General features: G+C 49.4%; 1 protein-coding gene and 1 long non-coding RNA gene across 4 annotated transcripts in view; one reads left to right on the forward strand and one right to left on the reverse strand.

Moving 5' to 3' along the window:
* Positions 1–2,180, reverse strand: part of OSBPL2 (oxysterol binding protein like 2) — a 36,605-nt gene extending 34,425 nt beyond the window's left edge. Inside the window, exons 1-2 of one of the 3 annotated variants that reach the window (XM_083801483.1) lie at positions 2,112–2,180; positions 1,178–1,274 (exon numbers count right to left, since the gene is read on the reverse strand). The gene's annotated coding sequence lies outside the window, so the exon portion shown is untranslated. Of the gene's footprint in view, positions 1–960; positions 984–1,177; positions 1,642–2,111 lie in introns of those variants that run through there. The other 2 variants (XM_083801484.1, XM_083801487.1) reach the window with 2 other exon arrangements.
* A 127-nt stretch (positions 2,181–2,307) lies between these two features.
* On the forward strand, positions 2,308–5,140 carry LOC310882575. The gene is made up of 2 exons (XR_014573031.1): positions 2,308–3,028; positions 3,193–5,140. It is a non-coding gene; the product is annotated as an uncharacterized lncRNA (long non-coding RNA).
* Positions 5,141–25,791: the final 20,651 nt, after the last annotated feature.

A 25,791-nucleotide genomic window follows, 5' to 3' on the forward strand; every position in this document is an offset into this window, starting at 1 on the left:
TACGACCTGCCAGCTTAAGCAAGAACGTATCACGGAAAGCAGTCAGAGTTTTAAAACTGATTTAAAGAAACGACCCAACCCTTAAAAGGGCCGTGACCACACTTACCAAACCAGCTACATTTGCACAGATGTTAGCAAACAAACAACTGCCTGCACCACGCTCAATTTTCCTTTTTCAGTATCACACCGACTGAACCCTTTAACCTGTCTAGCCTTCAACTACATCCAGGCAGGGTTTATTTAATCATTTCTGTCTTGAACTTTTGTCTCCTGTTTACAACGTTGCATCGGCATGGCTGAAGAGCTCGTTTTTGGAAGAAACAGCCTATTTATTCCTGGACAGCAGCTGTCTCGGTGTTTCCTTTGAGCCCTCCCTGACGTGACAAGTTTGTTACGAGGCACTGCTGTTGGTTCAGGAAAGCAACACTAAGAATCACTCCTGATCTTAACCCAGATTGCCCTCAGCTCTGTCATGTGGTCAGAAATCTGTATGACTTGACAAGTATTTTAAGAAAAGCTATGTTTACAGAAACTGAAAACCCAGGGGATTACTCAGGGATAAGTCTCTGCTCGGAATTTCTTGCCTCCGTGCTAGTTTAGCCAGTTCTCCTACTTCCATCCCACGGCTTTACGTTTGGAAGTTACCCAACTCACTGCTTCCAGAAATCGCCCTGAGGTTTTAGAAGTCCCGGAGCACACTGGCATGAAGTCTGTACGACGATACAGATGTGGTTGCCCCCAGTAACAAGAAGAATGTGGGGTTACCGAACTTTGGAAAGCTAAGTTGGAATTAAACAAATTTAATTTTTCTCGCACGCATATGTTTGCAAAAAGGAAATGCTACGAGAGGCACATTAATGCCAACCCATGCAGCAGATCCCTGTCTCTTTTTCTTTTTGAAAGTTTAAGTGAAGGCCATGTATTTTAATCGAGAAAATTCACAGTAAACGAAACTACTACCTGCTTGCACTGAGCGTGCTTTGGCCAAATACTTCTGAAGGGAAATGCCAGACTAGGGCAGACAGAAAACAGACAGTGAATGTGAGCACACATCCGAAATTCTGGCCTGCGAGTGCTGCGGAGTGACGAGTGCTTCTGAAAGGAGCCCTGAGTCTAAACATACAGATAGCACAAACAATTAATATCCAAATTAAGTAAGTGGCAACGTAACTTATACCTTTGTTACCATGCAGAAGTTCTGGTGACATGTTATTTAAACAAAAGCCTCTTTTCCTGCTATTTTTCCCATCTTGCTCGCCTCCCTTTGAGGAGCTCTGTAAGAGAAAAATCGAGGAGGTGACCGCAGAGTGACAACCAGACTCCTGCAAGCCCCGACAGCTCCGGCCTTCAGCCGGGGCCTCACGGGCTCCTTGCGGCTCCCGCATCGCGTCAAAGCCGGGCTCAGCACATTCCCCTCAGGGGCCAGGGCTCAGAGTGCTTCCCGCAGCCACCCGGCTCCGAAAGCAGCCAGGAGAAGGGAAAAAGAAGGGAAGATAAAAAAAAATTTGCTAGGCAGGCCTCGCGGAGCTCCAGTGCCTCGGAGCCCATGCCGCACACAGAAAGGCCTGGGCCCGGTCCGTGTCCTGGGCCCTGCCCTGGTCTTGGTCCCTGATCCCTGTCCTGGCCCTCGTCCTTGTCCCCGTTCCCATCCCATCCCTGTCCCCATTCCCGTCCCCGTCCTGCCCCCATCCCCATCCCTATCCCGGGCCCTGTCCCTGTCCCCATTCCCATCCCTGTCCCTGTCCCCGTTCTCACCCTGGCCCTGTCCTGGGCCCTGTCCCCATCCCTGACCCCATTCCTGTCCCTGTCCCTATCCCGGTCCCTGGCCCTGTCCCCGTCCCCATTCCTGCCCCAGTCCCCACTCACGTCCCTGTCCTGGTCCGTGTCCTGCTCCCTGCCCCTGCCCCTGCCCCTGCCCCTGCCCCCGTCCCCGTCCCCGTCCCCGTCCCCGTCCCCCAGCCGGGTCCCTCAGGCTCTGCCCCCGTCCTGCTGAGGCCCCGGCCCACCCAGCCCCATCCCGGCCCCACGCAGCCCCAGGATCCCGCTGGGGCCGTGCTGTCAGGGCGGGCCCCGCCGGCCCCGTCCCGGCCCTGTCCCGGCGCCGCCATTACCTGGCCCCGCGCTCCCCCGCCGCAGCAGCCCCCCCCCGCCCCGCCCCGCTGACACCCAGGCGGAAGTGCGGCCCTCGCAGCGGCGGAGCGACGTGAGGCTCCGCCAATCGCAAAGCGAGGCCGCGCCCCGCCGCCGCCCGGACGGACGAATCGGTTCCCTCGCCCTCTCGCCAGGGGGCGGGGTGAATGCTAATGAGGCGGAGAACTCCGCCGGCTCGGGCTGCACGGCCGCGGGGGGGGCTGCTGGCCAATGGGGCGGGGTGGGGGGCGGGATATGCAGATGAAGGTGGGTACCGTGAGCCCCCGCGGCGCTGAGGGGGTGAACCAGGCGCGTTTAGGGGGGAATGGGGACGTCTCTGCTGAAGAAACGAGGATGGAGGTGCTGCAAAGGGTATGGGAGACTGTTCTCTATGGGATGGCACATTGGTGTCCCGTCTGTAGGGAGAGACGAAATCACCACAACTTTAGTAGTACAAAGCCACCTCCTGATTGACCGGTGGAAAAGCGAACGCTTCCGGTGCCCCATAGACCGCTGTGGGGGCGCTTAGTCAGTGGGTGGTCACTTCAGTGCTGTGCGCGTTCTGATATTAGTTTGTGCTTTGCGTCAGGGTTTGCCTATAGAATCCAAACTATCCTATACAATTAAGGTTTGCCTGGTTTTATGTGGTAAATTCTATTTAGTCGTGGGGTACAGCACGTCACCCACAGGCCTCAGCGTTCAGGCCCTTCACCCAGCACGGCCTGCTGTCCTCTGTGGCCTCGAGCAGGTCAACGGGCGCCTGGAGAGCCCAGCGAAATGCTCGGCAAAACGGGGCTCGGGAGTCAGAGTTGCGTCACCAGGAGAGCAGCCAGCAGGTGCCTTTGTTTCTCTCCCCTGAACTTGAACCTGTTCATACACAGCCGTTAACTTGAGGCAGGTTTGTAATCGCCCCCTTCGTTTCAGAGGCAGACTTAAGCAGTTGACGTTGTTTGTAAATGTTGATGCAAGTATCAAAACTCTGAGTCAGGAGTTTAAAACGAATTTGATTCATAACATTTCTCTTAGATAACACCTATTCTGCTCTTTTTATTTGCCTTCTAGTTTCTGAATCTGCGAGGAGCTTTGCCTTCACATGCGCTTAAATGTCTTTCATGATCAAAGAGACTCAAAACTCTCATCCTCCCAAATGTCTCCCGCCCTCCCTCTTCATACTTGAAAGCTAACAATCAAACGAATTCTCACTGGACCCAGCAACCAGGACTTTAAAAGGAAAAGAGAAAAAAAAAAACAACCATAAACTAAACAGAATGCGAAGCGTGCACAGAGCGAGGTGCTGCAGATCAGCCAGACGTAACAAGCATCTTTCCTGAGGAGTTAGGAAACCAGTCAGTCTGGACGAATTACGTCTCCTATCGCAAAGTCAAAAAGACCCACTGGTAATGGCCCAGGGAAGCCTTGTTGTCCTCACGAGCAGGAAATCATCCTGGACATCAGGAGGAGCAGGCACAAGAGTTAAGAAAAACCAGTCAGGAATGACAAGCTGGAGACTGAACAAGGAACTGGAGGGAGCGAAGGAGGGAGATGAGTCACAGAAATACTTATCCTCAAAATTATCTTTCCCAACAATTGGTACACTTCTGAATGCAAAGCAAATAGAGCATTTTGACTCTTTAGCACAGAGCTTTTTTGTCTGAGGAAGTTACAAATGCTTTTAACAGGGGAATGACTCCAAGGCCAGTGAGGAAGTCATCACTGCCAGACCTCTGCCACCAGCACAACTCCTTGTGTCGAGGCTGGGATTACGGACAGGAGGGCTGGGCAGCGTGGCTGCACTTCGGGGGCAACCCTGGCTTTGGGCACACGCAAGGGCTCTGGCTGCAGAGCAGAAGCTCACCGCAGACTAAACACCATGAATGCCCTGTTCATTTCTGGTTATCCGCTGTAGACAGCAAGGATGTCTTGCAAGGATGGATGGTGGTCAGAGGTAGGAATGGAGGCAGAGACCGTGATCACTACACAGTTTATTCCTCCACCTGCACTTGAATAAAGTGAGTATGTTTTTAGAGGTTCAATAGCAAAACCACAAACCATTCCTTTGCTACCTGGCTCCCTCCTACTATCTCCAAGCACTTTACATGGCACACTGTATGCCGATTCTGGAGTATTACTCACTCCTAAATGAGCTGACAGCTCCTGGCCATCAGCCACATGCTGACAATAAATGAGACATGAATTAACAATGATAACGCTCCTTGCTCTGGAGCAAATATAAGTTCTTAAATAAAATCTCCCTGGAGAATTTCTCATGCACACTGGGATTCAGGAGTGTTCGGGGGAGCACTGCTGGCTCTGAGGATGTGTTGGTCTCTCTGGATCCAGTCTTGCTACACCCACACGTTGGTTTAGCCCTGCGATGATGCAGGCTGTGTTGCAAGGCAGGTGTTGTTGGACTTATCTTTTGGGAATGCAAAGCTTTGGGAGGAGAGGATAATTTGTTTCATTCTAAATCCTTTTATAAGATCTTACTAATTTGCCCAGAAAGGTGTGGGGTTTTTTTTGTTTTTTGTTTGTTTGTTTGTTTCAGTAAGTCATTATTCAGCAATCCATCAGAATTTAAGCTCACCATTTAGTACATAAATGCCCATACTTAGCAAAAAAAAAAAAAAAAAGCCAATTGAGATTTTCTTCTGTTGCTAAATATTCAAGGTTACTCTCTAGCAGTATTGAATCAAATGTATGTATATATATTGGACAGGAACAAGAATCTAGATCCTTATTTGTTTCCCTCCTGTGCTGGCAATGAGGGGAGAGAGCAGTTGCCTTATAAAGGAAATGGCATTGAAAATTTTGCCTTGCTGCCAAAAGTTTTGCAATGTTAAACATAATTAAAATGGGTTTTTACAGTGGAAAGTACAGAGCAACTGCCTCGTTCCTAGGTGTAACTGTCAGCTCCACGTGTAATAAACCCAACTGTTCACCTACTGTGGAGCAATGCAATCCACTTCGAAACTGCTCCAAGAAAACCGTGTCACTGCAGCAGGTTCACAAATGATGAATTGCAACAGAATAAGGGAGGGCAAAGTGGAAAAACAAAACGCATTGATCCTGTGCTCTAGAGATAATCCCATTCCTGTGTGGCATGCTGCTGCACAAACACACGTTGTCCTTCACCGGCTGCAGGTAAGCAGAGACAAATGCCTCTTCTCTCCTCCTTCAAAGGGAGCCAGCCTGCAGAGGCAGCCACTTCAGTCGCGGCGTGTTTGGGCAAGTGCTCACCTCTGCCACTGGAAGCTCTTTGCAGATGACTCCTGGCAAGGGCACTTCAAAACCCAAACCATTTGTTTAGCAAGCACTCCAGTGACTTCTGCCTGACGCTGTCAGTCCCTGCCACGCGCTGTGCTCGTCTGCAGATGACCGGGGCTCCCAGCACGCCACTTCTCCAGACCCACTCGTGCTACGGGAAACCCAGAACGAATCCGGAGTTTCCCCTTGCATCAGAGAGTTTCAAAGACACGGCATTGTCCTTGCGGGTATGTGCTGAGTGTGCTTGGAAGCATTCTTTCTCCTGTCTACAAACAGCTGCACTTCACAGGAGCACGGGGCTTGTCCATGCTTGAAGGCTAATTTGTTCTGAGGGAGGGTGTGAATTAAAAGCGCAGTAGCGATCCAGAAATATCTCTGGGCAGCTAAGCCCCAAGATATCACAACAATTGATTAAACACACCATCGCTAAACGCAAGATCAGCGGAGAAATGCCACGAGCAGCGCACCCAGGAGAGAAGAGGGTCGTGCAGCGTGGCGGGGCCGTGGCTGCGGGGCCTGGGGCTTGTCTCCTACCACAGCTCCTGCCTGATGGAGCTGTGCCATCAGCCGCACAGCGAGGCTGGAGACTGGGTGGGATGGGGGGGAAGGAACAAACCCCAGAAGAACGCAAACAGGACTGCAGCGAGGAGCACAGCCCCTGGTTGTTGCCTTTGGGTGGTGCCTTTTGCGTGGGCAGATGCCAGCCTGGACAGCTGCAGCGTGCCTCTGGCTCAGGTGGAGGTGGTGGTTCTCCCCTCCTGTTCTCTGCAGTCCTGCAGTTTGCTTGTTAAATATTAATCGTGATTATTCAGGTAATAAGACGGCCCACCCCGTGTCACGCTGTGCTGGAGGCTGTGCAAACATGGAATAGGAAGAAACTTTCTGCCTCTGAGAGTTTGCATTGAAGGCACTCCCACTTTCCAAATGAGCGCAGGCTGCATCCAGGTACAAGTGAGGCAGACACAACTTTGCAAAATGTGAAACATCCAAATGTTCCACGGTCCGAATAATAAAGGTTTCCTCCTATAGCCTGTCCCATCTTGCAAGACAGACTTTATAAGTTCTGTTGACTGTAATACTGAATTTCAAGCTGCTGGCACTAAAAAAAAGGAAGATATTGTGAAGGAGCTAGTGTCACATAAATGTATTCAATATAAAAAAGACATTAAAAAAGCAGACATTGGTAATACTGATAAGGCTTTAGTGAAGGACCCGGTAATGCTGAAACCACATGAATTTTAACCAGCATCTTGAAGAAAAGCAATTCCAGAGAAAAAGGAATCCATAAATAATGAGGAACATGGCAAAAGCTGAATAAGTAGAAATAGCCAGTCTGTTAAAAGGCTGAATAAGCATGTTCTTTGTAATGGCATGTAAAGGAAAAGGCACAACAGGCTGTGTCCTCTGCTTCAGTGATAATTTCCCTGGGAGCCGCACACATTCAGCTGAGGGCAGTGCAGGGTCTGAGCCACTTCTCTTCAGTGTAAACTAAAGTTTTGAAATTTCGCATAGTCAAAGTTGTAAAAGCTTAAAAGCCAAATGCTGAATGTACAGGGACTTTCCAGGGTAAGTGAGAACGTTTCTTAAAATACATGGTTTCTCACAAAGTCTAGAGGTTACCCTGCCGAATCCTGAACTCCTCTAATTCCAGATACGACTTTGGCACTGGACACTTCCACTCCCAGAGCCAAGTAGCGATGAGCAGGAGGCTGTGCTCAGGATGAGAACAGTTGTGCAAAACTAGGTCAGCTCCATATCCCGCCTCACCCTCCCTGGGAGAAAGGTCCTTGCGTTTCTTCCACCTCCATAGAAGGGAACATGGGGATGGATCAGCGTCAGCTCCCAGCTTTAATCACCCCCACATTTGCACAGGGCTTGGGAAGCACCAGAAGAGCCCCTGCGGAGCCCCATCTCTGGAAACTTGCTCCTGCTGCAGGCTGGGCACCAACGTGCCTCGGCTCGTTCTGTTTCAGGAGCAAATCTGAGGATGCTCCATTTTCCCAGCGCCCATGCACCACCACACTGCCGCCGGTTTATCTGCCAGCAGTCAATGATGCTTTCTATCCTAATAGAGGTTTATTTGTCAAACTTGGCCACAAGAGTGCCTTATTTAGAACTAATTACAATGTCTGGTTTTAGCTACATGTACATCAGCATGGCAAGTCACCTTTGTACTCTCTGGACCAAATTTCTATCTATGGATGTCAGCATTTACATCAGAGACTAATTCAACAGCTTGTATGATGCTTTCTTTCTGGAAATTTCAGTCAGTAGAAGCTAATTGTATTTATTGATGCGAGATCAGAATTGATGTGTGAGTAAGATTTAACCTGACTGAGCGCTTCCTTGGTAACTTGTCTCCGTCTCCAGGATCTCACCATCACCAGCGGCTGACCGGGATAGGTGTGCACGAGGCAGGGCGAAGGGATGCTCCTCACAGCCCAGAGCAAAAGGGATACTTTCCTTTGGATCCTCCCCACACTAAGTCAGAAAGTCAAACAGATTTCTACTGCCCACGTAATGCAGAGGTGTTGCTTATGCCAGGTAAATTAATTTCAGTAAGTTCCTTATAGAATTAGATACTATTAATTCAGTAGCAGTGTTTCCCCAACTCAGCACCGGTTCCCTCTGCACATGCTTTGTGGCTGAAATGACAGCAGAGGAGAGTTTCCTGTAGCACGCACGTACCGTTCCTGTATATTTTCAAGTACACCTGGTGACACGTCCACACTGTGCCCCACAGCGCGGGGAGGAGCCATCTGGACTGGCGGAGGTCCCAGCATGGGGACAACTGCCCTCCCACCAGGGTGCCACCTCCTCACCACGCAGCACAGAGCTCAGGCAGGTACTACCCCTGGAAACAGGTTCTGCAATTTTATAAAAAGTCCCTGACTTTAACCCTACCACCTGTAGCTGCCAGTAACACCTGGGGAGAAAAAAAAAAAAAAAAAGGGGGTGGGGGTGTATTGCAGGTAAGCTTTTTTACTGATAACCTATAGGCTGTTCTAAATCAGTTCAGCACGTAATTTTCTTTATCTTTGCAAAATTGCCACCATTAATCCAACAAATATTTATACGCACATATTACTTGCTGGGACAGTTTTCTGCGCTGAATGTAACAAAGTCCTGTTAACTGGTCCCTAGGCAACCACTAGGACTAATTAGTAACCACTAATTCACACACATCCATCAAAATAAGATCCACATTCATTTTATGCTTCAGTATCTTTTGTGCTTGAAAATCATCATGTAAACTTTCCAGAAATAAATGATATTAATTTGCAGATTGGTTAAAAAAGGAAAAGTATAAAAATGGTCTCATTGTGATATTCCACAAAAGCAAATCATAAAATATACGGAACATTCGAGCGTGAACAAAAAAAATCAGCTCCTGTCCCAGATGGAGTTGGAAAGTTTGGCTCTAGATCTGACGTCTGCTGTACGAGCAACCCCGACAGGAAGAGTAACTACGATGCCTTTCTCTTCAGCTTCTGTGTCAGCTACAGCTGACTGTGTTTGCTTTTAGCCCAGAGGAGGAACGGGGAGCAGAAGGAGAAGAAAAACCTTAATTGATATTCACAATGATGTCTTACATGTTCAGCATTATTTTTGTCTAAGGGAGCTCTTTCAGAAAATGTGAGAAAAGAAGTTATTAGGTAGAAGAATGGCCATCAGAACTGAAGAAAGGACTCCGTTGGGAAGGAAGGGACTGCATAACTCTAGGTATTAAAGTACCACGAATCATTTTGTTTGCCGTTTATATATTTGGAAACTGAAAAGTAAGACAGATTCAGATCGGCACAGTGGAAAAAAAGAGTCCATTACTTTATCTAAGCTAAATGCCAAACTGGAAGTCTCTAATGATCAAGGCAGATGGGTTCAATTTGCAGCTGACAAGTAGCCATTCCCTTATGCTGCCAGCATAAGAATGGTAAAACCTCTCCGTGACCCCATTTCCACGCATAAAACCCGATGTCCTGAACCCAAAGCCAAACCTGCTCCAGCCCTGGGGGCTGTGATGCCAGCAGGTGGCCAAGGCCAGTGACAACGCGGTTGCCAAGCTCTGCGTGGCCACCAAAGCCCCAGCCCTGCCTGCCATTCCCAAGCGCGGAGCACAATCCCTGTTTTCCAGCCATCCAGCCCCAACGGCCGGGGCAGGCAGGAAGGAGCCTCGCCAGCTGGCTGTTAGCTGAGGGCTTCCAGCAGGGAGAAGCCCAGACAAAGAGCCTTGCTCTCCCCCGGCGTTGCTGCCCAGGGCCTGCTTCACGTTTGGATTTATTCCCGGTCACCGACTCTGCCGGGGACGGGACCTGGCAGGAGGGCAGGAGGGGAAGCCGGCTCACCTCTGCTGGGTTTCCTCGGCCTGGCCGTTCCGTATGCAAAGCATGCTGCCATTTTTCAAGCCCTGCCACCTGGAAGCGGATTTTGCAGGTACTCTCTCCTCATTGTCACGTAGGGAGGGTTTTGGCTCAAAGCACGGCATTTACACTGGCATGAATAACGGGCAAGAAGACAGAACTCACAGGAAACTTCTAATTGACCGAGATGTGATTCATTACCAGTCCTGCACAGTCTGAATTAAAACAGCATTACAAAAAAAAATAAAAAAAATAAAAAATCACTGAACCCCCAGGCTGCCTGGCAAGCAAGTGCCCCAGTAACGCTGCCGTGCTGGTGGGGATGGCAAGGGCTCCTGGCAGGCGGCTGCCGCAGCCCCCGGGCACAGAGCTGGGCTCTGCCCACGGCTGCCACCTCTCCATGTGCAGCCATATGGCCTCGGGCAGGGCCTTCGCATGGACCAGAAACAACTCTGCTCTGGGAGCGTGGGAGCGGAGGGAATGCAGCCAGGCCAGAGGGAGAAGGAGAAGGAAGGAACAAGGATCAATTAGCCTCTCATTTCCTCAAATTAGTATTTCAGTTGTCATGAACACAGACCATCCATTCCAGAAGCAGAGAGCAGAGATTAGAGAGGATTTCAGGCAGCAGCAGAAGGATGGACTTCAAAGGAAACCCCAGCTCCTGCCTCCAAACTAGAGGCTGGAGTGAGGCTTGCCATCACCTACCATCATCTCTGCCTCGTCCAAACCCTTCACTCACCCACGACCAGCTGCGACATGCCTTCCCAGAGCACCTAGAGCACCTAGAGCACCAGAAGCATCGGAGAGCAAAGCTCTTTGCTCCCACCCTTTCCTGTCCTCCCCTGCACACATCTCCCCTGTAGAAGGAGCTGGGGCAGCTCTGTGTGTCAGCCCCATCCTTGCCACGACAGCCAAGGAAAGATTTCAGCCCCGACCATGTGCGCACAGCAGTAGCAGTCCGGCCCACCCTGCTATGGCCAGCCCTGTGCTCAGCTCCAGCCTCGTCCCATGTTCACTTTGGGTCTGGGACTCCCCTGGAGCTGTAGCCAAGACCCTCACCAGCATGTGCCCCCCATCAGCTCAGCACAGAGACTTCGGTGAAGAAAAGCCCCTGGGGAGAAACCTCTGCTACTTTGCTTGGATGGCTCGATATGTGTGAAAAAGATTCCTGAAGAAGAAGAGCAAACGCTTGGCTGTGCCATACCCGGGGCACCTGCTGCTGCTCAGCCCTCTGTCCAGCTGCAGAGGATCAGAGCACAGACACGGTCTCCGGGAGATTGTGATGCTGGGTTTTCCAGATTTGCAGGCACTGAGGTGACAAAGTGCAATAGCTGGAAATGAGACAAATAGCCAACCCTGGCAGCACTCGGATCGGCGCTGGATGTTCTTCTAGCCCAAAGAGGGATTAGTCCGGAGCAGCTCCCTGCCAAGTGGCAGAGGAGACACGGCTGCCCTTTCAGCTATGGTGAACTTCATCAGGTTTTCAGTAAGAAAAAAACAGATTATCTGCTTGCAACAGCAGCCTTGGAGTGCCACACATGTTCTTGTTGCTTCAGGTGAATAGAAGCAGAAGGGCTTTTTCCTATCTTTTGTATGTGCAGCTGCTATTTAATGTAAATGTACTTACCAGAAATTGAATAACTCCCACACGAGTAATTTTATCCCCATCCGACATTTAAATTATGAATGCAATAATCTGCAGCACCACGAGTTACAAGGCAAGGCTAGAATTCCCGAGGCAAGAAGTCTATTTTTAGACCTTTCAAGCTCAAATTTTTACTAGGTGCAGAAATTTGCTTCCTTCTGCTGCTTTGGAAGTTAATTCGCATTGAAAGTGTCCGGATACGTGTTCCTGACTTTTGGGTGCTGCCTGGTCAAAACAAAACTGCTGCTTTTGCCACCAAGCACTGGGGAAAGCGTGCAAGGAGGAACCCCCAGCTTGCGGTTCTGTAGCTGGTGCCCAGGTCATGATTGCCTAATGTGGTTGCTCTGAAAGCACGGGGAAATGAAGAAATTGCTTGTTTCCCTTGATGACATCCTCCAGCTGGGATGTGACCTGGCTCGGGAGTTGCGCGTTCAGCTTGAACAGGGGCTGTGCAAATGCTCGCTGAGTGCTTCCAGTTTTAATCTGCATGACTGACAGCAGTTGTACAACTCTGCTGTCTAGAGACCGTGCAGAAGATGCTCCTGACTCTCATTTGCAAATGCTGTTTGAATTCATGGGTTATTTTCTTCTCTATTTTTTGGAGGGCTTTTTTTCCTATTGTGGAGACTTGATGTTTTACTTGATGCTCTTGTTCTGTGTGCGATACCCAAGAGAGACCCAAACACGATGCAGATCTCTTGTTACCCGCTTGTGCGTAGCGGTCCCAGAAAATAAATGAAAGCGAGAAAAGCCTCAGATACACTACAAAAACGGAAGACCCTTTCTGCTGGTCTCTGCAAGGGGTCAGTGACATCTAGAGCATGGAACAACACTGGTCTCGGAAGAGCAGCTCAAGGATGAATCACCTTTTGCTTCACGTAAAGCCCTTTATCTCAGAAGAGGCAGGAGGCAGGGCTGATAATCATCGGCTGCCAAGATGTGATGCTCTTTCCAAATCAGGACTGGCAAGCAAAGCCTTCCACGTGAGTCTTGGTCTGGAATTACAGCGAAGCGAGAAATCCCAGCTCTGGCTCTCTCTTCCCTGGACAAATTGTCTCATCACCATTTCTTAATCAAACAGTGCCGAAACAGGAATGCTGGTACTGGCTCAGCTGCCGTGCTGGCCAGCCCTGAACCCAGCTGCGAGGCAGCTCAGTGGCAAAAGCTGAGCACCGCTGTTGAGCATCTGAATGTTGTGTGTGGGGCACATACAGAAGCAGAGGGTAGGGCTCTGCGGGAGCCCAGGCTCCCCAGTAACCCCCAAAGGCTCTAGCAGAGCGGATGGACCTTAATTTCCTTCCCTCTGCAGTGAAATGCACTGCTTTCCCCTATGTCATCAGGCTTTCACTGTGCTTGGGGGAAAAAAAAAAGAGATTGTGGCAAATGGAGGTGCAATTCTTTTAAAATGTTCTTTTTTTTTTTTGAGAAGTAGCAGCAACAAAAATTACATGAAGATCAAAGAGAAAGGAGACTATATTCAGAGACAACTCAAAAAATAATATGGGGCAGTTGCTGAGCAACTCTCCGATGCAAAGTATTGCTATTTTCTGGTGCCTCCCCCGCCCGTACAAGAGGGACGGTGTCTAGTATTAGTCAAAGAAAAGTCTGTGTGATTGCCTGAGCACAATTAGATCTAAGGTCTTTGCAAACAGCTCCTATCAATCAACCTCCAGCCATTGATCTTACATCTAAAGCACTTATTGAAAAATAAATGATGCTTTTTTGATCTAATCAACTATTAAGGATTCCTTTCTTCCTTTTTGAGGCTAGGTAAATAAAATTCTTCCATCAGAACTTGCTTAATAATTATTCTGGACACACAGTGGACCAAATCCTGAGTGCGAAGCAAAGCGATGACTCAAAGGCTGATTTCTTTTTCTCCGGTCCTCATTTTTTGTTCGAATATCTATTCTTCCAGCAGGCATTCACACAATTTGGTGCACAATGCTAAATTCATTCCCATAATCAGGGCATTGTCTGTTATCTGACTGGAGCCGCGACGCACATGTGCCGCGGGGATCTGCCTGCCTCAAAGTGGTGCCCAAGGATTTCACCTTCCGCCTCCTGCCGTCGGTCCGTCCCCGTCCCGCTTTTGTGCCGCATCGGTTACAGCTGCAAAAACGCTTTTGTGCTCCGAGGAGGGACAGCGAGTTTCCATCCGTGGGGAGCCTCCAGCATCAAGATTGTGCTAACGCCGAGTGCTGTCAGAGTGCGTGTGGCCTTGGGAAGGGCCGGGGGGGCAGGTGCCATGACAACTTGGCAGCAGGGCTGGGACAAGGAGCGCAGGCAGGGGAACAGGTCAGATGGTCACCATCCATCGCTCCCGCTGGGGTCTCCGGGGAGGAGATGTTTAGATCCCTGATAGCCATGGAAATAGGAAGCTTCTTCTCGTTTTGTCGTAGAAGTGAATAAGCTTGGGACTACAAACGGTGAGGAATTAGCGAGGCTGCACTGGGGCTGATGCAGGAGAGAGGGGCAGAGATGGTGTCCGCATTCATCCCTCTGCCACAGCGTGTCTGGAGGGCGGCGCAGGGCCCACCAAAGCACACCTGGAGCGCAGCAAAGTGGCCCTGCAGCCCCCCGGCACACACAGGGCTGTCACACCCAGAGGGACGCAGGACAAAGAGCCTGCAGTTCCAGCGACCTCCGCCTCAGCCTGCAGAGATGGGGGCACCCCACTTTCACATCAGGACGGGATGGAGAAGAGACGTGGCGTGCACGAAAGGGCCCTGCAAGCGTGACCAAAGCGATGTCAGCCACAGAGACCGCACAGCGCTTCTTCCCAGGGGCCAGGACCCGAGGCAAAACAGATGCTTGACCCACGCCGGCATCAGCACAGCAGGGCTTGCCCTGCTATTTTCCAGAGTTTTTAAAAAATGCCCCTTTGAAAGCAGCGCAGCCGGCTCAGCTCTGCCTCTTGGATGCTGGCACGCTGCCACCCTTTAATTAAGTCTGCTGTTATGTCTAACGCTGGTGGCAGCATTTCAGGTCGGCGGCGCGGAGGCTGTGGGAATCGGCGGAGGAGATCAGGTGGCTGTGGAGCTGTGGGATGACTTGGATGTTTGAGTTAATATGCCAGAGTAATGGAGTTGACATTACCACACTTGCTGATCAGATCGATGGGGAGCACAGATCTAGCCAGGGCACGGCTCCTTTGCCTGCAGGAAAGAGGATGGCTGGGAGCAGAAAGCATTGGTTTGAAGCCCAAATCCTCTTTTCATGGCACAAGCCATGGGGAAAACTACTGCCAGAGGCCTCTCTAACGTCCCCTGGCACCAACCTGCCAGCTCAACCCCAGACACCTACGCCCCTTGCACACTTTGCTCTGTGCCTGGCTATGAGCTGAGCTCCCAGCACAGGCAAAAGGAGTGGGGACTGGGAAGGGGGCAGCTTCTGCATCTTTTTCTCTGTGCTGGAAAGCAGACCTCAGGTCCAAGTCTGGGTGGTTTTGGCTTCACTTCTGGTAGCTCAATGTGCAGCAGCTCAGACTCACGCTGTTTCTTATGTGCTTCAATAAAAGTAGAGTCTGTGACCAACTGCATTTCACTACTACAGACACTGTTCCTTGCAAAACACAACTTTTTTGTGCTTTCTGCAGCGTTGTTTCGCCTCACGCAGCCTCCTGGGAGGAGCAGCCTGTTCCTGCCCCTCTCCCATACACACGAGCTGCTGTGGTTGTGCAACCCCAGGGCTGCGTTTTTACGCACAGGACACGGTGACAAGGCACACCGAAGTCTACACCCACTTCAAATACAGGTTTCCAGCAGCCGCTGTGCTGCACGTCTGTCCCCAGGTCAGCTGTGCCCTGCAGACAAGGTAAAGCTACAAGTGGGCAGTCTGCAAAATCAGCCTCGCATTGCAAAGTGCTTTGGGATCGTGACTGGGAGGTGAGGCTCTGCCTCCACCAAGTGATCGGCAGAAAGAAGAGAAAAAAGCCTGCTCGGGGTTGCACTTCTGCAACTGCAGACTGGGGGGGGCAACACCCAGCGATTTGTATTCTGCCGCTCATTTTCGTCAGCTGTACCCTGCTGCCCCGGAGAAGCTAATCTCTGCTCCGTCCCCACAAGGCAGTTTGATTTGATCTGCTCTGCTTGCGGATAGTGCCATGTACAGAATAGTGTTGCAATTAAATATTTTCTCCACTCTATGCTAATGAGAAGCAGGAAGAGCTAACAGAATGCACAATGGCAGATAATTACAGCCAAGCAATTACTGACACAATCCTATCTCCTTGGCCTCGCACTTCTTTTTCCACTGCTAAATGCTTGCCATGAGCCTGCCACAGCAGCCGGAGCTGCGAAGGTGGCGAGCAGAGCGGTGGAAAGGCTCCTGGAAGCACGTCCCCTGGATCCCCATCAGCCCTGGCCACACGCCCCTGCCACGGCTGAGCCTTGGCAGGGCTGCATCGCCAGTGCAGGAGGGGACAGGCTGCCTGCATCTGGTCCGAGCTGCTAAAACTAGGATCATTAAGAGAAAAAATATCTTAATCGCCGTAACTGAATTAAAGGAAAACTAGGGAGCATTTCCCATTTGCTTTCATGAGGGCCTGTATCTGACCAGAACTTTGTGAAGTCTAGCTGCCCTAAGTGGCCCCCCATGTGCTTTCCCAATCACTTTCATTTCTTGCTCAATCCTGAGTATCTAGGAGCTGCTGTCCAAAATACCCACACTTTGCACAATTACTTTGGATGTGAAACCCCCTCAGCGTGTGCTGATGCTCAGAAAGGGCTGTGGCAGGCTGGGGAAATCACATGTTTAACATCAACAGAAGTAAACAAATGAGCACATTTTTAGACATGCAGGCTCAGACAGAATTGCTTTAAGCCAATGCCATAACACTCTTAAATGCCGAGCGTCACATGAAACGTTACCCAGAACCACCTCCTTCTTGTTCCCAGCCTGCTCGCAGACAAGTGGGACCCACGAAGCCCGGCTGTGGGCGCTGCAAACAGCATCGGCTGTGTGTGATGCATTATTAACAAGAGGAATTATGAACTCTATTTCAAAAAACTTCTCAAAGCCAACCCCAGTGCCACTACACACAATTCTTTGCAAAATTAGAGACTGTGATTTGAGTTGGACGATTCATCTTGTACCTGAACAAATGCAATTAATTTAGCACCGTGCTCTGCGTCACCTCCCTTTTTCCATTGCACTATGGCGTGCTGTCAGACAATGCAGTAGGACAGCACGAAACAAAGAGAAGGGGAAAACAGCATCTGATATTACAGGGAAGCCTTTCCTGCAAACCACCAAACTCACAGCGTAAATCAGAGCACGACAAAGGGAATTAAAAGAGAAAGAGCAATGCGCGAGGACAGCTTGGTGGGACAGAAAGCTGTGGATGCTTGCATCTAGGGAGATAAAAACCCCAGCTCCTCACCTTCTGGCAGAGCTTTAGCCACAAGGGAAATACCAAAGGTGACTGGTGCCAGCCTGGTCCTGCTCCCTTCCCAGTGCCCCGACCATGCTCCTTCACCCAGCCCAGCGCCCTCACCCCAGCTGCGGCTTTGCACCGTGTTCCAAGCTTTGTTGTTGTCCTCTGTTTTCTAAGCAAATTATCAAGGAAACCTTTGCTCACCTCGCACCAATACAGCCTTCATTAGCTACTTCCACGTGGAAAAATTGCACATCACTGTCTTCTGTCTGTTTGCCATGAATTTTCAGGCTCACCGGTGTCTCATATGCCCTGGAAAGAAGAGCAAGAGAGACAGGTGGGGAATTATTTCTCGCTTCCCATTCCCTGCTAACAGGCAATGTTTCACAGCCTCAACTCAACTGAGACGTGTGGGAAGTGACAGAGCAAGCAGAATTTCTGTGGCTGTTGGCCTTGAGATAATCAGGTACGGGGTATTCAGGCAGGCTTAAAGGAGACCTGGCCCCCAGAATTCCCAAATTCTGGCTCGTGTAGCGTGCAGGAAAATTGCTGATTGACCATCATCCCTTGGAGGCACAGGGATCAGATCAGCGACCTGTGCATTACCGGCCATGCTGAGACGGAGAATGACAAGGGGGATAATGGCAGAGGTGCTCCAGATGGAAGACCTGGCTCCCACGCAGTGAGTTTTCATACACCTTGTGTGACTCAGTACCTTAACTCACACAGGCGTCTAACGTCGTCTCTTGTCCTTGGCTTCTCCGAGCACCCCGCATCCTCCCTCCAGTGCAGCTGCACCCCTGCCTGGGGGGGTCAGCACTGCAGGACCTGATTTCTTACTGCAGAGGGGAGGACTTTCAGTGTTTTTTTTCCCCATTATTTCTTCCAGGATGTTCTGAACTCGGTGAAATCACAGTGACTGTTGCGTTCAGCAGCAGCTATGTAACATTTGAGTCTCCCGAGACAGCTTAGCTGAGTGGTTTCACAAGAAGAGTGCCATAACTGCAGTAAGGAAAATGAGAATCTTGTTATTTACAGCAGCAGCAAATTCCCTGTCTTTACAGGGGAGCAAGGGTAGCACAACAGGCCAGAAACCTCGGCAAACACCAGGCTGGCTGCTGAAGTGGCTTTTGTTGCTAAAATGCTATTCATTGCAAGCTAATCCAATAAACAGTTCTGCTCAGGGTTCCAGCTCCTCTCTGGACCCAGGGGAGCTCTGGTTTCTTTGTCCTCCACTATTTTTCTGCACCAGTCTGACTCCAAATTACTGGCTTGTCTGGAGGCCAGAGCAGCCCAGGAACGTGTATTTGTGCTTGGAAGGGGAATGACAGTAGATAGCAGCACAGGCAAAAACATCCCGAGCGTCGTTGCTGCTTTGCCTGCAGTGAGCTGATGCTTCCTAAATGCTTTACCTTCCTCCTGTCGCCGTATCCCTTTTAATCCCTCTTCGCCGTGCTTTTGTAGCCGGATGCCTGACATACTCTCTATTAGTCTTTGCTGGCTTATAACAAACATCAAAAGAAAGCCTGAAAAGATGAGGAATCAGAGATCAGAACCTAGAGCAACAGCTAATAGAAGAGAATACATTAGGCACACTGAGGCTCAGTATGAAATACCTTTTCCATCTACCTTTGTTAGCCAGATCTAAGTGTAGGCTTGACATCGACGTGAGCAGTCAGAGATGTGGCTGGGAAAAAGGTTTTTTATTAGAAATGCCAGGAGTCAGGGAAAATCCTTGCACAGGTGAATTTCTTTCTCAGTTACACTGATCTGGAGACCCGTGAAGCATAGTTCAGGCTTCAGGAGGAAAGGGGCAGGTGGAGGAAGCAGCATCCTTCTGCTGGCAAACTTTTAACTGAGGAGCTGAGCAGGATCTGACCTGTTCAAACAGCGAAAAGGAGGGCAGAGGAGCCAAGGGTGACTGTGACTCACAGGGGGTGGGACAGGGAATCCAGCAAAGCAGATGAGGGCTAAAAGGACAGACAGACATCTTCCCCTCTAGCCAGGAAGCGTATCTTCCTTTGAAGGAAGTGCGCTTTGAGAAGTGACTACAAAGCTGCTGGATTTAACTGTGCGATGCCTTTCACAGATTGCCCTTGAAAGTGCTCTTGGCAGCACAACCACTTTAAATTCCTGCAGACCTGCTAAGAGTGGCAACAGCAGCATCTCCAGTGACGCTGGCCTGCCCTTCACCCTCAGGAGATGCATGTGGGGGTGAGCCCAGGGTGAGCAGGTGAGCCCAGGGTGAGCAGGTGAGCCCGGGGTGGGCAGGTGAGCCTTCTGATGAAGGTGCTGATCACAGCCCGTGACTGTACAGCGATGTTCAGACACTGGGTGCGAAGGCAGCTTCGGTCCAGCCAAGCTGATTCTGTCTACATCTGCACTTGGACCTCCCCGGCATCTCCTTCCTGTCCTCCCAGGCAGCAGAGTGGAGGTTTTGGTGCCCTGTCCTCCCCTTTCGGGGGCAACCTGCACACTTCACACAAGGTCTCCAGCCACCACGGAGGTCACTGGCGACAAGACAGCAGCCTCCTGCAATCAGACCCCTCGAAACAGCCTCCACCGAGGAAGGGGCAGCCGAAATCCAACGTCACCTTTGCTCTCCTTCCTTTTGGCTCTGGGGGACCCATGCACCAAGCTCAGGGCTCAGTGCGTGCAGTGTCAGATCATTTTCAGGGGCTGCCTGCAAACAGGAGACTTTTCTGGTTCTCGTGGCTGGTTCAGATGAAGAGTCCCCTACCCCAGGATGTGTAGCCCAACGCGGAACAGCAAGGACGGCTCTGGGTGCAACAGTGCCTTCACCCTCACATGGAGAAGGGTTCTGGGTGAATGAGAGCTCTCTCCGTAGGACCTGGACAGACTCTGCTCAAACATTTCACAGAGGCTGCTGGGGAGTTGGAGAACAACAACAAGCTTCAGTCCCTGTTGGCTAGACACTGTCCAGCAGCCTGGAGACAACAGACTTCATTATCACGGGCCTTGCACAAGTCAAATCATCAAAGAAAGCAGAGTTAAAGCTCGTTAGACTTCTGATTTTCCTGATCTTAGCAACAAAGGTCTTGTTTGCCTTCTGCTGTACAGAACTACCTCTACTTCTGTGCTGCATTTCTTCCACGGCTGAGTATGCTTGTGAAATAAATACCAGACTGCAAATCCAAACCTCAACTTGTAGAAAAGCCCCTCAAGTATTGTGCCCGAAGGACCTTTCACTGAGCACCTGACGGAGGATCTGGGGACAGCTTCTGCTTTCAGTGACACCAGCACTACTCTGAAGGAACTCCCTTGGTTCAATCAAGTCACGCAGAGATGAGAGGAAAATCGCCTCTACGTTTCTGCTTGGAAAGCATCTGGAGGACAGAGAGCTTCGCTCTTCTCCCTGTTGCCAACAATGAATCAATATGGTTGCATCTTTGTAAGAGAGCAGAGAATTGGACCCACTTTAAGTGGCGATAATGAATTAGACTGAATTAAACTTTGGTACATATTAGAGAGATGTTAGTTACTATATAAAGTAATATAATTAATTAGTCCAGGAAATGTGTTAAATATTATATGAGGTTACCAATGGATTTCCTGCCTCTGGGCCCCACAGACCAGCAGGAATCGAGGGAGTTGACATTTGCAGATCTTCTCCCATAAGAACCTCATGGCAGCTTGGAAGAAAATCATGGGCTCCATAAGTGTTATTAAACTCTACCCCTCTAATTGCTTAATGTCATTAAGTTTTATAAAGTTTGATCAAGCGTTAAGACGCACACTGCTCTGCAGCTTGCACCAGCCAAAGTCCAGAGGAACCCAGCTTGTTTCTCTACAGCTGCTCTGTTTTTACATCTGCCCAAGAACAACACTGGCTTCAACTAGAAATTGTTCAAATGCTCCCACTTAGCTCCTAACCAACCCTACTTACCACCACTAAGAGCATTAGGAATGAAGCCCAGCCCTGCTTTTTTTAAACCATCTCCTGATGGAGTACCAAATGTAACCGGTATTTTTTCAGCAGAACTCTAATGTTTACTCCTCCACGTGGGAAAATGCTTCCAGCGTAGTTGGTTACAGCTGTATATGGATCTCACGTCTTGTTACTCAGATCCGGCTGCCTCTCTCTGCAAACATCTATCGGTCTTAACAGCTGATGCCAGCTCAGTCCAAGCTGACAGATGCAGAATGACTTTTGGTTTTATTCCCCTTGTGCTCTGAAATTTTCATTTCAAAATGCAATATTGAATTGGCCTTGACAAGAACCAGGTGTTAATTCCGAACAGACAGTTACTTCATTACTATCCCTATTACTCATCCTGCTCTACTGCGTTTCCCTTTCCCAGAGTAGCTAAACTCAGCATTTTCCTGCTCACAGAAGTGCAGTTGGTTTCCACAAGACTAGAAACGTGACTTTCTTTGATGACAAGATGATTTGTAATTTTAGGGAGTTAGTTCCCAAGAAGACACAAACAGTCGCTGAAGTTAGGGACAGGTCCACGTACCAAACATCCCTCTGTGCTAAAAGATACGGTTGTTTTTGTACACTTTGGGAGTTTGGGTTGGAAGGTTAGAGTTAGAGGTGGGGGTGGAGAGAAAGAAGGATGGAGGAAGAGAAAAGAAGGAAGGAGAAAAAAAAGTATAGGGCTTGTTCTGAACACAGATGGACCACAGCCTGCCCAGGCTGGAGGCAAATCCTCTCCAGTGTTTGGGGTCCTCTTCAGGTGCTGCTGGTGCTGTGCTGTATGGCTCTCAGTGCTGTGCCACTTCGAGAGGAGAGATACTAGCGCTGTCCCTGCCTTTTTGAAAGCTGGGTTCACAGAGTGCATCTTCTCATTTTTGAGAACTATTCCTGTCATTGTTCTCTATATCCAACATGAAACTTGCTCAGTTAAGTCCCTTGCAACACGACAAGGCAAAGGCCTTCTGCCACCAGCAGAAGTTGTTTTGACATCTGGCTCAGCAGCAGGATGAAGCACACCCAGGAGCTGATTTCATGATGTCCCATCCAGGTTTGGATTGCCATGCTGTTTTTCAGTCCTAATAGCTCTCCAACTTTGACAGACAAGCTGTTGTTGTTTTTATTTTATATATCAAAGAGTAGCATCTCGCTGGAAAGGCATCTCTAGCATTGGAAATGCTCCCCTGGCATTTTCTCTATCCTATCTTCTTATCCTAGCTATAAAAAATTCATCTTTGGGTTTGGCTTCCCTGTTTGTGCAGTGGCTCGGTGGTCTGGCAAAGCAGGAGCTCAAGGCCTCCTCTGGAGATTTCATCCTTAGCTGCTCCGAGTTCTTTTCTCCGCCACACTGCCCTTACCCTCACCCACGTGTGCTGGTAACTTCTGAGAGGATCTCAAAAAAGGGAATTTTCCAAACTGAGTAAACATTTCCTATGACGAAAAGCAGAACAAAAAGAAATAAAACAAAGGGATGGGCCCCACAGTGACAGATACTTGTGTGAATGCCAGAGCACTTTAAACCCTCATCAGTAAAGACATGAATACAAAGAGGTTATTAAATCATCTCTTTCTTTAAAATTTGTTTCACAGACAAGCTGGCTCCACAGGGCAAAAATAAGCAACGGAAAAAACTACAATCACGCATAGCAATAGCAGCATCTCTTCTGGAGGTTTGGGGCTTGCCCTGCCTCCAGCCCTGCACTTTCTCAGTGCTCTGTAGAAGAGCAAACTGCTCAGTGTGAAAGACCCAACTTGGTGGAAATGCCAAGATGGACATGCAGCAAGAGAAGGTGTCAAGAAAGCTCTCGTTTCGCCTTTAAATGTTTCTGTTGCTAACGTGTCTTCTGATTTCCGTCTCTCTTGATTTCAGGACACAACTGTCCTCACCGGGTAATTGCAATGATGCGTATCTAAGCTTGCACCAAAGTGCAAATGCCTCCGTGGAAGGGTCAGAAGAGGCTGATCAACATCCAGGGGAAGTTACATCCATCCGTATGGGTTATGGATAACCCCCTCATCGTTAGCACCTTATATACCGGTCTTGTTGGGTTTATTCCCGGAGCGATGGGAGCTTCCATCTCTCCCCTTGACAAAGAAGCGAGCAAGAGCAGCACGCAGACTCGCACACACCTTTGCTCCTGCACAGCTGAGCTCGCACGAGGGTGGGATATTTTGCCCAAACACCTGTGCCCCACAACAGAGGCACTTTTACTGATGTCAAAGCGCCTTAGGATTCCTGAGCCGCAGCCAAGAACGTTAGTGCAAGCACTGAATTATAGATGCGCCTGGAACAGAGGGGCAGAAAAATGTTGAACCTTATCAGCCAGCTGCTGCCTGGTGGAGGCGGGGGCTGTTTGTTCGTAGAGCTTGGCTGCAGCCATCTCCATCGGTTTTGACTGGGATGCGTGTGACAGCGATTCCAGGTCATGTATTCTCCGAGACAAACCACAGGGAGACTGTGTTGTTGTTTTAATGATTCAGGCATGATTATCACTTTGTCATTTGTAAAAGATCACAGTCTCTGAAGGTGGGAGATGTTGTCAATTATGTAGCCATATGTAATCAGCCGGCTATGGAGGAATAGCCTCCCAGCTCCAGGTTTATTACATTGAAAAGCTTTCTGTGGGCCAAGAAAGTGCTGGTTTTAAGAAACTCTCTAATGTACTCTTCAGAGCTTAAAAGACATTTAATGGAATAAAACTTAAGTGGATTAGATAAAAATGCCAAAGCAAGCCAACGAAGTTATCTCATCACAGACATATTGACATGCCTCCCAGAGAGGGGAGAAATCCAATTCCTTGCATCTGGATTTCCTGGTTCATTAGAAAGATACAGAGCATCCAAGACAATCTAAGAACTGAATAAACATCTAACAGAATATCAGCATCTCTAAAACTCTTCTAAGAAGCTGAAAACAAATTTTGTAGTGCGGTGCTCCACATCCAGTGTTTTGGCATATGTTGTCTTGAGATTTTCATGAATTGCAAATAAATGTATGAGGCAACCAGAAGAGAAAGTGACAGTGGCCCAAGACAAAACAGATGCATGTATAATAGCTCAGATTTGGCATGGACTATAGCATATGCCTTGTAGATCAAGGAACACCTCAAGTGTTACAGGGAAAACATCATGGTTTAATAAAACCATGGTTTTTATTATATGAATTACAGGGATTTAATAAAACTACAGGAGGCTAAATTTGAGAAACAGGAAGAATTAAACCTGGCCTGTAGAAGAAGGTGCTCCACTGAGATGAGCAAATCCCAGCACTGTCTTCGGTGGTCAAAATAATCAGCCCACATGGAGACTTCATTTATTTGTACAAGAGTTCTTGGGAAGGCAGAACTTCTCCATACCTCCTCTGTCCAGCTTGTAAATCTATGCGCAATTCTGCAAGTCACAGGAGAAAACAAAAATGAGATGCTGTACAGAGGAAATACATCTGTGCAAAGGAAACTCCAAATTGGTCCCTCTAGGACCTCCAAACTAAAATAACAAACAAGAGGAACAGAAGCCAGTGGCACTAAGCCATACGCATACAAAGCGTGTACAAACCACTCGGTGAGTCTGAGCGATCGCCTGCGACCAGCAGCAGCAGAGGCGGTGGGCGCCGGCAGCGCTTTGCAAACACGGCAGTGGTCGGTGGTCCTGCGGCACCGCGCTGTGATGCGGCAGCGCTCAAATCCTGCAGTGCCCAGAATCCAGGACAGGGCCAACTCCAAAATGACATCCAAAGCTCCTTAAACATCTGGAGGCTGCAGAAGCTATTTGTCTCTCAGCCCGGAGGCTTCACAGAGACACTCCCTAGAACAACCGTTTCACAAGAGGGTTATTCACCCCTTCTTCACTCACTGCTTCAATCTGAACTTTCAAGTGCAGACTTCTCCTTCGGTATAAAGCAGCCTTAAAAAAGTCATGTATTACCTCTGTCCGTTTTTAAAGACATAGAACATCTGCAGAATTCATGTTCAGGCTAAATGCTTCTCAAAAATCAAGTAGGGAAGGAAGCAGAGAGGGGAGGAGAGCTCCCAGTCCCCTTGTTCAGGAGTCTCCCAGGAGAGGAGCTGCCTAGCAGGCAGTGGCTCACCAGGAACCGCTTACCAGTGGCAGCAGGGCTGCCCCCGAGCTCTTTACCCCCTTCCTGGGGGCTTCTAGGACTTGTGTGCTGGTGTAGCTGGAGCCTGAGACTGGGAAACATCAGATCACCTCAGCACCTTGGCTGCAGACTGTGGCTCCTCAACTGCCTCATCACACCCGGCTGAGACTTCATGGACGCCTTTAAGAACCGGTTTCAGGGGGGAGCTCTGGGCTAGGAGCTCTGCATCGGCCGCCTGCTCCTGCGTCTGCCTGAGGACTAAGCGGTGTGCAAGCTGTGAGGCTCAGGAGGCTCCCAGCCCCAAAGAGCACCCCAAGGGGTGACTACAGGGTGATCAATACACCCCGTGTGGACATACGTAAGCACTTGTGAACATCTATGGTATCTCCATGTGACGTATGTAATGCGTAGGCCAGGTCAGCACGTTAGCCATCGTACCGTCTGCTTGCATAGCCTTACGTGATCTGCTCTAACTGGCGCTCCTAGGCTGGCTGCCGCCGTTGTTTCATCACCAAAACAGCACGTCTCCTAAGTGTAGTAGACAGATAGTCGTCCTTCTGCTGAAGCAAGAGAGAAATATCTAGAGCAGGAAAACTATAGTCTGCTCGGCTCTGTCATCCCTTATTTACCTGACATGCCAGGCAAATTACTCTGGATAAACAATAATTGAGAATTGTCCACATTACATTTTACAAATCGCTTTGTAAATTACCTTAGGTACAAAGCACGATTTCTGCTTTCTGTTCGGATGGCGAAAACTCTGAATAATGAATGACAGCTAACAAACAGCAAACAGCTCCCAGTGACAGCGCTGCAGCATGCACACAATCATTCGGCATTTGTAAACATTTTAATGAACACTAATGATTGTCTGAAGAGCTAGAGATTACAAATAACACGAGAACCCGAACAGCCGCAGAACAAAAGTGGTGTGGTGCCTCGTTAAGACATCCCCCCTCCCCCCCCAAAAGAAAACCTAACTGA

Source organism: Anser anser (genome assembly GCF_964211835.1).
Source record: "Anser anser genome assembly, chromosome: 16".
Lineage (NCBI taxonomy): Eukaryota > Metazoa > Chordata > Aves > Anseriformes > Anatidae > Anser > Anser anser.